Raw genomic sequence first — 10,764 nt, 5'->3', positions numbered from 1 at the left:
TAATATGGATGCAGAGTGCTCAAAGATATTTTTTAATACTATTCATTTTTTAATTACTTAGTTGATCATGTGTATTAAGGGTATTACTTAGTTAAATAATAAAAGTAATATCAAGATTACTGTTTATATCTGACCCAAAAACATAAGTCAGGGCCAAAAGTATATAAAAGCCCAAAAAGCATCTACCATATGACCGACCTCTTGAGAGGTCAGACAGAACGTCACAGGGTGATAACTCCCCCTGAAGGAGCTATAACTTATCCCTAACATCTCTCACCCACTTCTAGAAGAGAAAGTTATCCACCACCAGAAGTAGAACTACTTCAACGGTGGTTATTAGCTCATTCCCTATAAATACACTAATAATCCTCAAGTATACTCAAGTCCCAATACACTAAAACCTGCTAAGGCCCTTGCTGACTTAGGCATTGGAGTGTTTTGTAGGTACCATCACCCATCTCCTCACAAACAAGTTGGACGGCGATTGTTTGACGCAGGCTAAGTCAGGGACCACCTCATTAAGGGCTTGGACCTCATGTCCAACCCAAACACGATCCAATTTCAGGTAACCCTTAAAACATTGGCGCCGTTGTCGGAGACTTGGAAGTCGACACTCCATGACGGACGACCACTTTGAAGACGGATGCATAGCGTTGGAATCGGATCCCGAGTACCAAGACACGGTCAACAACGACCAAGCTCTCATGGTACCTCCTCCAATAACGGAGGAACCACGCTGATGGACGGATATTTTATACGCTTTTTGCCATCATTTTCATATAGTTTTTAGTATGTTTGTTTAAGTTTTATTAAGTTTTCATAGATTTTAGTGCAAAATTCACATTTTTGGATTTTACTTTGAGTTTTTGTGTTTTTATGCAATTTCAGGTATTTTCTGGCTAAAATTGAGGAGTTGGAGTAAAAGTCTGATTCAGAGGCAGAGAAAGCACTACAGATGCTGTCCGAATCTGACATCTTTGCACTCGAAAGAACTTTTCTAGAGCTAAAAAAGTCCAAATGGAGCGTTCTCAATGGCTATGGAAAGCTAACATCCAGAGCTTTCTAGAAATATATAATAGTCCATACTTTGCTTCATAATTAAAGGCCCAAAACTGGCGTCCAACGCCAGACTCCTGCTCTATTCTGGCGTCCAGCGTCCAAAGGAGAAGAGACCAGCGTCCAACGCCCATAAAGGACCCCCTAGCCAGTGTTCAACGCCCTAGAGGCCTCCTAGCACATAGATCTAATCAAAGCTCAGCCCAAACACTCACCAAGTGGGTCCCAAGAAGTGGATTTTAGAACTAAAAGACTGTTTTACCCTTTTTATGTAATCCTTAGTCATTAGTTTAGTATTTAAGGGAGAAGATCACATAGCTAGAGAGATCTTCCAGCATATTTTTGAATTTTACATTGTATTTTCTATCAGTATGAGTTTCTAAACCTCCTAGGTTGAGGGGAGGAGCTCTGCTGAGTTTTATGGATCAATAAAAGTATTACTGTTTCTTTGCAATCCGTGTTTGATTCTCGATCTAAGATGTATCTTCTTTCGTCATCAGTATGAATGCGTTGAACTGGAACAAGGTTATCTCATTTTACATGGGTTCAGAGTGCGTCTTTCATCGAACAATGATGAACCACTAGCTTGATTATACATCTCTTAGACAACTAATCCACGACTTCGTTGGGGACTTCTTGAAACATCAGTTCAGCCGAGGTATGGGGAGATTAGAGTCTTTGTGGTAGAGGCTAGAACCCAAAGGCGCAGAATTTTCTGATCCGGAAGATTCGACCTTGTCTGTGGCGTTTTGAGTGGGATTATTAAGGAGAATGGACTGCAGCAGCTTCACCTTCAATCAGAATGGATCCACATTAACCCTGGGGTTCAGATCTGGAGGAGCATTGGCGACCTCTCAACCGGTGTCAATCAGATACAGCCTGCCATAGAAGAAATCATTCACAGTTAAAGAAGATAGTAAAACCAGAGTTATCCAGAAGAACAAAGCATCTCAAAGCCTTAACCATCTTCTTATCATTATAAACATATCAACCTAGTTAAGTTTTCTTTATTTTCTTTTATGCTTTTAAACAAATCCAACAACTCTTCTATCCACCTGACTAAGATCTGCAAGATAACCATAGCTCGTTTCAAATCACAATCCTCGTGGGATCGACCCTGACTCACTCAGGTATTACTTGGACGACCCAGTGCACTTGCTGGTTCAATGTATGAAGTGTGAGGATTTGTGCGCACCAAGTTTTTGGCACCGTTGCCAGGGATTGTTCGAGTTTGGACAACTAACAGATTATCTTGTTGCATAGATTAAGTACTTTTTACTTTTGTTTTGAATCTTTTATTTTTCTTTTCAATTTTTTTTCAAAACCTTTTCTGTTTTTGGCTATGTATTTTCTTTTGATTTTCTTACTTTGAGTCTTACCTATTTCTTGTTTTCTTTTTCAATATTTTTTTTTTCAAAACTTTTTCTTTTCTTTATTAATCTTTATCTTTTGTTTGAATCTTTTGTTCTTGTTCTTGTTAAGGTTTCAAATTTCTTGTTTCTTTTTCCAAAAATTTTTTAAAAATAGTGTCTTTTGTTTAAGTCTTGTATCAATCTTTAAGTTTGGTTTCTTCTTGAATCTTTTCTTTTAAAATTTTCGAAATTTGTGTTTTTGGTTTTCAAAATTTTTAAGTTTGGTGTCCTTTGCATGTTCTTGTTTTCCTTGAATTCTTTGAATTTTGTTCTTGGTGTTCTTCTTGATCTTCAAAGTGTTCTTGTTTTTCTTCTTGTTTTGATCTTAAAACTTTTAAGTTTGGTGTCTCCTTGTGTTTTTTCTTTGCAATTTTCGAAAATTATTACTTTTAGATCTAAAAATTTTAAGTTTGGTGTCTTTTGGTTGTTTTTCTCTTTCTTCAGTAATTCAAAAAATAAAAAAATATATTTTCTATCTTTATTTCAAAATTATTTTCGAAAATATTAACAAAAATTTCAATTTTTAATTTCAAAATTATTATCTTATCTTATCTTTTCATATCTTATCTTATCTTTCTTTTAATTTGATTCTTTCTTATCTTATCTTTCTTTTAAATTTTAAAATTCAAATCTTTATCTTATCTTTGGTTATCTTTCATTAAATTTAAAATTATTATCTTATCTTATCTTAAATTTAAATTTCAAAATCAAATCTTTTCAAAAATCATATCTTTTTCAAATCTTTATCTTATCTTGTTTCAAATTCAAAATTCAAAAATTTAAAATTCAATTTTCAAAATCTTATCTTATCTTATTTCAAATTCAAATTTTAAAATTCAATTTTAAAATTTGAAATTTAAAAGTTCAAAATCAAATCTTTTTCAAAAATCAAATTTCAAATCATATCTTCTTCAACTTCTTTTCAAATCTTTTCTTTTAAAATTTGATTCTTTCTTATCTTATCTTTCTTTTAAAATTTAAATTTCAAATCTTTTTAAATTAGAAACTATCTTTTTTATTTTAATTTCAAATTTTTTTGAATTAAAACTTATCTTTTCTTAACTTCCTTATCTTATCTTTCTTACCTAACTTATCTTCTTTTTAATTCAAAACCTTTTCTATCTTATCTCCTTTTAAATTTTAATTTTAAAAACTTTTCAAATATTTTCAATTCTTATCTTATCTTGTTGACTTTTTTAAATATTTTAAAATCAAATCTTTTCTAGTCTTCTATCTTATTTTCAAATCGTCTTAATTAGTTACTTGATTTCTCTTTCTTCTTTTTCAAAACTTCCTAAATAATTCCTCTCTCCTCTTTTTCGAAAACTTTCTTCTAAATTTTTAAATCTTTTTAGTTAATTAGCTTTTATTTTCCTATTGTTTTTCGAATTTAATTAATAAATAAAATAAAAGCAAAAATATTTTAATTCTAGTTTCTAATTTTGCTTCTAAACTTTCGAATTCTTCCTTTCTTCTATTCGAATTCTTCTTCTCTTCTCTCCATCTTCATTCTTCTTCTTCTTCACATCTCACAGGGAGTTCTTTATATTCTGACATAGAGAATCCCATTTTTTTCCTCTAATTTATGTATGCAGAGACACCGGAGTCACTATGGATTCAAAGAAAAATGCACGAATTGGGAGACCTCTGGGCTCCTATACATTTGACACTCCTATTGACTCAGATGACTTTAAGGTCAACCTAGACCAAGTCCTGCTATTACGGAAAAAATGCCAGTTTTATGGACACCCACAGGAAGACCCTAGTAAGTTCATCTCTAACTTCTTGCAGTTTTGTGACATTGTAAAGGCCAATAGAGTGAACCCTGAAGTCCCCAGGCTAAAAGTCTTCCCATTTGCTCTGTGTGATCAAGCAAATGAATGGTGGCATATGGAACTTAGAGGAATTGTGAACACATGGGATAACGTTGTTAACAAATTTCTAAACAGATTCTCTCCCTCACAGAGATTAACTAAGCTGGTGACAGATGTTCAGACTTTTAGGCAGAAGGAGAGCGAGTCTCTCCATGATGCTTGGGAGAGGTACAAGCTAATGTTCAGGAATTGCCCTCCCCATATGTTCTCAGGATGGGGCAAGACAATGATCTTCTATGAAACAATCTCTGAGATAGCCAGGAAGACAGTAGATCACTTTGCAAACGGTCATTTGTACTTTATAGAGACACATGAAGAGGCAGATGAGCTCATTGAGATAGCTGCCAATAACTAGCACTTATACTCCTGTGAGGAGACATCAGCTAGGACAGAAGTTCTAGATATGGAGACCTTAAAAGAAGGTGGGATAGTAGTCTTCACCAAGGAGGTCGAACCTCAGGAGCATGCTACTAAGGGACTGAAGGCAATCAAGATCCAGGAGGATCCTGAGAATGCCAGTGAGCATGCCCCTACAGAGGAGAAGGGACCTCAAGTTGATTCTTCTCTGGGCATGCAAGAGGAGCCTGTGACTCCTACAGAGCACGCCCTTGCAGAGGTGAAAGAGTCTCAAGAGCTACCTTTCCTAGGCGTGCAAACAGAACCAGAAGATGAGCAACTGGCTCATTTCCAAGTAGCATTCAAGAAGCTGCAAGTCAATATCTCTTTTACAGAGGTATTTGAAAAGAAGGACCTAAGGGGGGAGATGAAATAGAGGTACTTACTGAGAAGTATGGTATCCTAATTCAGAATGAGCTGCCAAGAAAGATGCCAGATCCAGGGAGCTTTCAAATCCTATGAACTACTAGAAAGATCACTTTCGACAAAGACCTGTATGATCTTGGCTTGAGTTTAAATATGATACCTTCATCTGTGATGAAAAAGCTGGAAATCCAAGAAGCACAAGAAACAAGGATTACCTTGCATAAGAATTGGATGGTGTTCAAGGTTCTTGACCCTCCATTACCCCTTGACAAGGGAGGCACTTGCATAAAGGATTCAGCATCCAAGCCTCCTCCCTTGGATGAAACCAATTCAATCTTTCCTAAGACCAAACGTAAGTTTGGTGTTGGATGTACACTATCCACAAAGAAGGAAGGTCCCAAAAGGAAGATACCTAGGGGCTGAAAAAACAAAAATATCCCTACTGAAGGCTTTTCACCATGAAAAATAGTAATGTTCACTTATCTCATAATGGTATTCACCATGGAAGAGGGAAATGGTACTAAGGGACACCAGCATATTGCTGCAAGCCCAACCCTGCCTCAGGCAGTGAACAAGATCCTGTCTCTTGAGCGTATTATGTTCCATGAGAGCACAGGAAGGACACTCCCAGTAAGGAGTAAGGATTTATTCCTCTATGACTATCTTCCTCCTTGAAAGGAGCTGTCTGTTAAGCTAATGACATTAAAGAAGCACTTATCTGGAGGTAACCCAACCATGAGTAGAGTATTTCTGTTCTTATTTCTTTTGTTTATTTTCATTTGAGTTTATTTTTAGAGTTTTTTCTTGCTTTTTAATGTTTGTGATCATGTGCAGTAGTTAGAATAGAAACAGAAATAGCCAGACCTAAAAACAGAACACCCTGAAGCAGAAACCTTGCTGGCGTTGAACGCCAGACAAGGAACCAGGTTGGGCGTTCAATGCCCAAAAAGGTAGAAGACTTGGTGTTAAACGCCAGGATGGAGGTTCCTTCTGGGCGTTCAACGCCACAAATGAGAGGCAAGATGGCGTTGAACGCCAGCTATGGTGCACAAGCTGGGCGTTCAACGCCCATACGGAGGGCAGGGAATTTAAATTCCCTAGCCTCTCAGGACCAGTAGGTCCCACAGAATCTCCACCTACCCCACCTTCTTCTAACCTATTCTTCCCCATTGTTCATATTTTCTCGAGGACAAGCAAAACTCTTAAGTTTGGTATTGCAAAAGCTTTTGCTTTTTGACTTCTATCACTCCTAAGTATGGCACCAAAGACTGGTGAAACCTCAAGGAAGAGGAAGGGAAAGGCACTTGCCCGCACATCCCTCACCTCATTTGTCACCTATGCAATTCAGTTGAAATTTTCATAAAAGAGGACAAGCCCATCACTAAAAAAAGGATGGAGCATGTTAGAGAGCCGGCACATGGACCACAGCAAGAGCATGTGGAGCCGCCTCAATAGAAATTCCTGAGATACCTCAAGTGATGTATTTTCCGCCCAAAAAAATTTTTTTTTTTGGGATCAACTGAATACCTCTCTGGGAGAGTGGAGCTCAAACATGGAGCAAATGAGGTTAGAACATCAAGAGCACTCCACCATCTTCCATGAAATAGAGAAGACCAAAGGGCTTTGAGGGAAGAACAACAAAGACAAGGGCGTGACATTGAAGAGATCAAGCACTACATTGGATCCTCAAGGAGGAGTAGTAGCCGCCATCAATAAGGTGGATTTGTTCTCTTAATTCCCTTTTCTTATGTTATTTTTCTTTTTTCTGTTATGTTTTATTGTCTGTTCTCGTGTTCATTTTGCATGATCATTTCTATCTATGTCTTAAGGCTATAAAATGTTCCATATATCTTTCACCTTACTTAAAAGAAAATTTTATTTGAAAAGAATTGAGAGATACATGAATTTCGAGTTCTATAATAAGAAAAGTCAATTATTTTGATGTGGTGGCATTGCTTTTATTTTCTGAATGTATGAATAAACAGTGCATAGTTGAATTTGGAATTAAGAATGTTGGCTCTTGGAAGAATGATGAAAATGGAAAAGTATTATTGGTAATCTGAAAAATCTAAATAAATTGATTCTTGAAGCAAGAAAAAGCAGCAAAAAGAAAAAGAAAAAGCATGTTGCAAAAGAAAAAAAAAGAGAAAAATATATATATATATATATGCATGCGAAAAAACCAAAAGAAATAAAAAGTAGAAAAGCCAATAGCTCTTTAAACCAAAAGACAAGAGCAAAAACCCAATAACCCTTTAAACTAAAAGGCAAGGGTAAAAAGATCTAAGGCTTTGAGCATCAAAGGTTAGGAGGGCCTAAAAGGAGTAAAATCTTGGCCTAAGCACTCTAAATGGACAGTGTCCCTAACTATATGCTTGTGGTGTGAAGATGTCAAGTAAAAAAGCTTGAGACTGAGCAGTTAAAGTCGTGATCCAAAGCAAAAAGGGTGTGCTTAAGAACTCTGGATACCTCTATTTGGGGATTCTAGGAAAGCTGAATCACAATCCAAAAGGGTTCACCCAGTTAAGTGTTTGTGGCATTGAAGAACGAAATTCTCGCGTGAGCTAGAATTTTCACAAATAAATTCGCGTTGTAAGTATAGCTTCTAGACCGACAAGAATTCCTTTCTTACAAAAGTTTTGGTTGTCACAAGTAACAAACCCCTAAATAAATTGATAACCGAAGTATTTAAACCTTGGGTCGTCTCTCAAGGAATTGCATGAAGGTGTTCTTATTATTGGTTATGAGTCTTGTAAATTGGGGGTTTTGGATTAAGAGATAGGAAGAAAGTGAATTGCAAAAGAAATAAACTAATAATTATAAAACCTCTTGGTAAGGTATAAGAAATTGAGGTCCTATCCTAGTTATCCTTATCAGGTGTGATGAGAATTGTTCATTTGCTCCCAACTTGTCAACCTCTAACTATGAAGGTATGTTAAGTGGATAAATCAATTTGATCATCGAGTCCTAGTCAAATCCTTACGGAAAGACTAGAGTTATTGGAATTCAAATCAATCAGCAATTTACAAATCTCAATCAACAGCTGAGTTTGATAACTCAAGTATTACCAATTACTTAACCAAAGCAAAAGGGGAATAAATCTTAAATTAAATTGAAAATATCTATAACATAAATAAATCAAAGCAATCTTAATTCTGAAATACCTCAAATTATATTAAATAGAACATTCAAATCTTAACATGGAAAAGTTCATAAGCCAATTTGGCAACATAAGTAATTAACGAGTAAAAGCATTAGAGTATCTGAAAGTAGAAGAGAAACATAAATTAAGGAATATTGAACCTGGCTTTGAAGTAGAAATAGTCTAAAACTAATAGAAATCCTAAATCCTAAAATCCTAAGAGAGAGGAGAGAACCTCTCTCTCTAAAACTACATCTAAAAACCTAAAAATTATGAATTAAGAGTCGTGTCTCATGAATGGATACATTCCTCTACTTTATAGCCTGTAATATGTGTTTTCTGGACCGAGAACTGGGCCAGAATCAGCCCAGAATTTGCTGGTTGCGAATTTAAACATGCTGATTTTTGTCACTGCGACGCGTCCGCGTGGAGCACGTTTGCGTCGCCTAAATGTACGGCCACTATGACAAATTAAATATGAAATCGAAGCCCTGGACGTTAACTTTCCAACGCAACTAGAACAGCGTCATTTGGACCTCTGTAGCTCAAGTTATGACCGTTTGAGTGCGAAGAGGTCAGGCTGGATAGCTTAGCAATTTCTTCAACTTCTTGTATTCCTACCACTTTTGCATGCTTCCTTTCCATCCTCTAAGCCATTCTTGCCCTGTAATCTCTGAAATCACTTAACGCACATATCAAGGCATCAAATGGTAATAAGAGAAGATTAATATTAGCAAATATAAGGCCAAAGAAGCATGTTTTCAATCATAGCACAAAATCAGGAAGGAGAATGTAAAACATGCATTTTGTATGAACAAGTGTATGAAAGATTGATAGAATCCACTCAATTGAGTATAAGATAAACCATAAAATAGTGGTTTATCAACCTCCCCACACTTAAACAATAGCATGTCCTCATGCTAAGCTCAAGAGAAGCTATAAAGGAGTGAAGAGGAATGGTAAAATGCATGAAATGCAACCTATCTATATGAATGCAACTACATGCAAAATGTTTCTACGTACTTGGTTAAAAGTAAATAAGCTCTTCAAGACAAACATAAATCTGATTTCACTAATTCAAATTATACAATAAAAGACAAGTAAACTTGTAAGAAGATAGCTCATGAAAGCAGGGAACATAGAATCAAGCATTGAACCCTCACTGGTAGTGTATATCACTCTAATCTCTCAAGTGTCTAGGGTTAATCACTCTACTCTTCTCTAGTCATGCTTTCTAAACTTTGTTCTTCATCTAACCAATCAACAAAAATTTAATGTACCAATGCAAACATCATGAGGTCTTTTCAGGGTTGTAATGGGGCTAAGGTAAGGGTGAGGATATATGTATGGCCAAGTGAGCTAAAATATGAATCTTTGACTAACCTAAGTTCTCACCTAACATATACATACTCTCTATGTAACTCTAAAATCATGCTTAGCTACCCAAAATTTCCACTTTGGCATCTCATACTCATGTATAGACTTTTCTTTAACTTTATCACATATGCATTGATCTTTCATTAACTTAACATTGGGGTAATTTTGTCCCCTTATTTATTTACTTATTTATTGAATTTTTTTTTGGATTTTTTTTCTTTTTATTTTTTTTAATAGAAAAATAAACATAACTTATCAATGCACATGGATTTTTTAATTTTTCTGGTCTCACATGAGTAGGTACCCAAGTTCCTAATATTTTATCAAAGTAAAAACATAACACATTCCCTTATTAACCCATGTTCCCACAGTTTTCCCACACTTAATTGATACACAATCTCTATCTTAAGCCAACCAAAGATTCAATTAGGGTGATTACTTGTTTTTCCGCTTAAGGCTAGTGATGTGGTAAAATATGGAACAAATGGGAATTAAAAGGCTCAAAGTGGCTAACAAAGGTAATTTGAAAGGGTAGGCTTATTTGGGATAAGTGAGCAAAAATCAAATAATGGCCTCAATCATATGCAAGCATGTAAATACACTAAATATTGGACATATAGACTGGAACAAAATCTAGATTGTAGTTATAGAGAAGAAAACACACAAGAATAAAAATTTATGGTTAAATGATGTAACCATATAAATAAGCTCAAAATCTCACAGGTTGTGTGTTCTTAGCTTTTTAAACTATGTTCCAAATACAACTTGTGAGATTTTGAGCTAACAAGTTTTAACAGAAAAAAATTTTTCAATTTAAATTAGTGAAATACTATAAAAATTTCTTGAAAAAGAAAATATTACTTCAACCAAGTAGTAACTAAATGCATAAAATCAAACAAACATGCAAATGCAGCAATTAACAAATTAACATTGGTGTTGAAAAAAGAAGTAAGTAACCCACGGAGATCGGTATCGACCTCCCCACACTTAAAGATTGCACCGTCCTCGGTGCATGCTAAGATGTACAAGTGGACGGGCTGCTCCAACTGATGCCTTTCTCTATAGATTATGCAGATTGACTTGCCTCTCTCCCCAGTTAGAAGCTTTCCCTTTTCCTTCCTCGGTGGCCATCCTGAAAGAA

The sequence above is a fragment of the Arachis ipaensis genome, chromosome B01 (genome assembly GCF_000816755.2).
Source record: "Arachis ipaensis cultivar K30076 chromosome B01, Araip1.1, whole genome shotgun sequence".
Taxonomy (NCBI): Eukaryota; Viridiplantae; Streptophyta; class Magnoliopsida; order Fabales; family Fabaceae; genus Arachis; species Arachis ipaensis.
The sequence above is the reverse complement of the archived record's forward strand: the minus strand, read 5'-3'. Positions refer to the sequence as shown.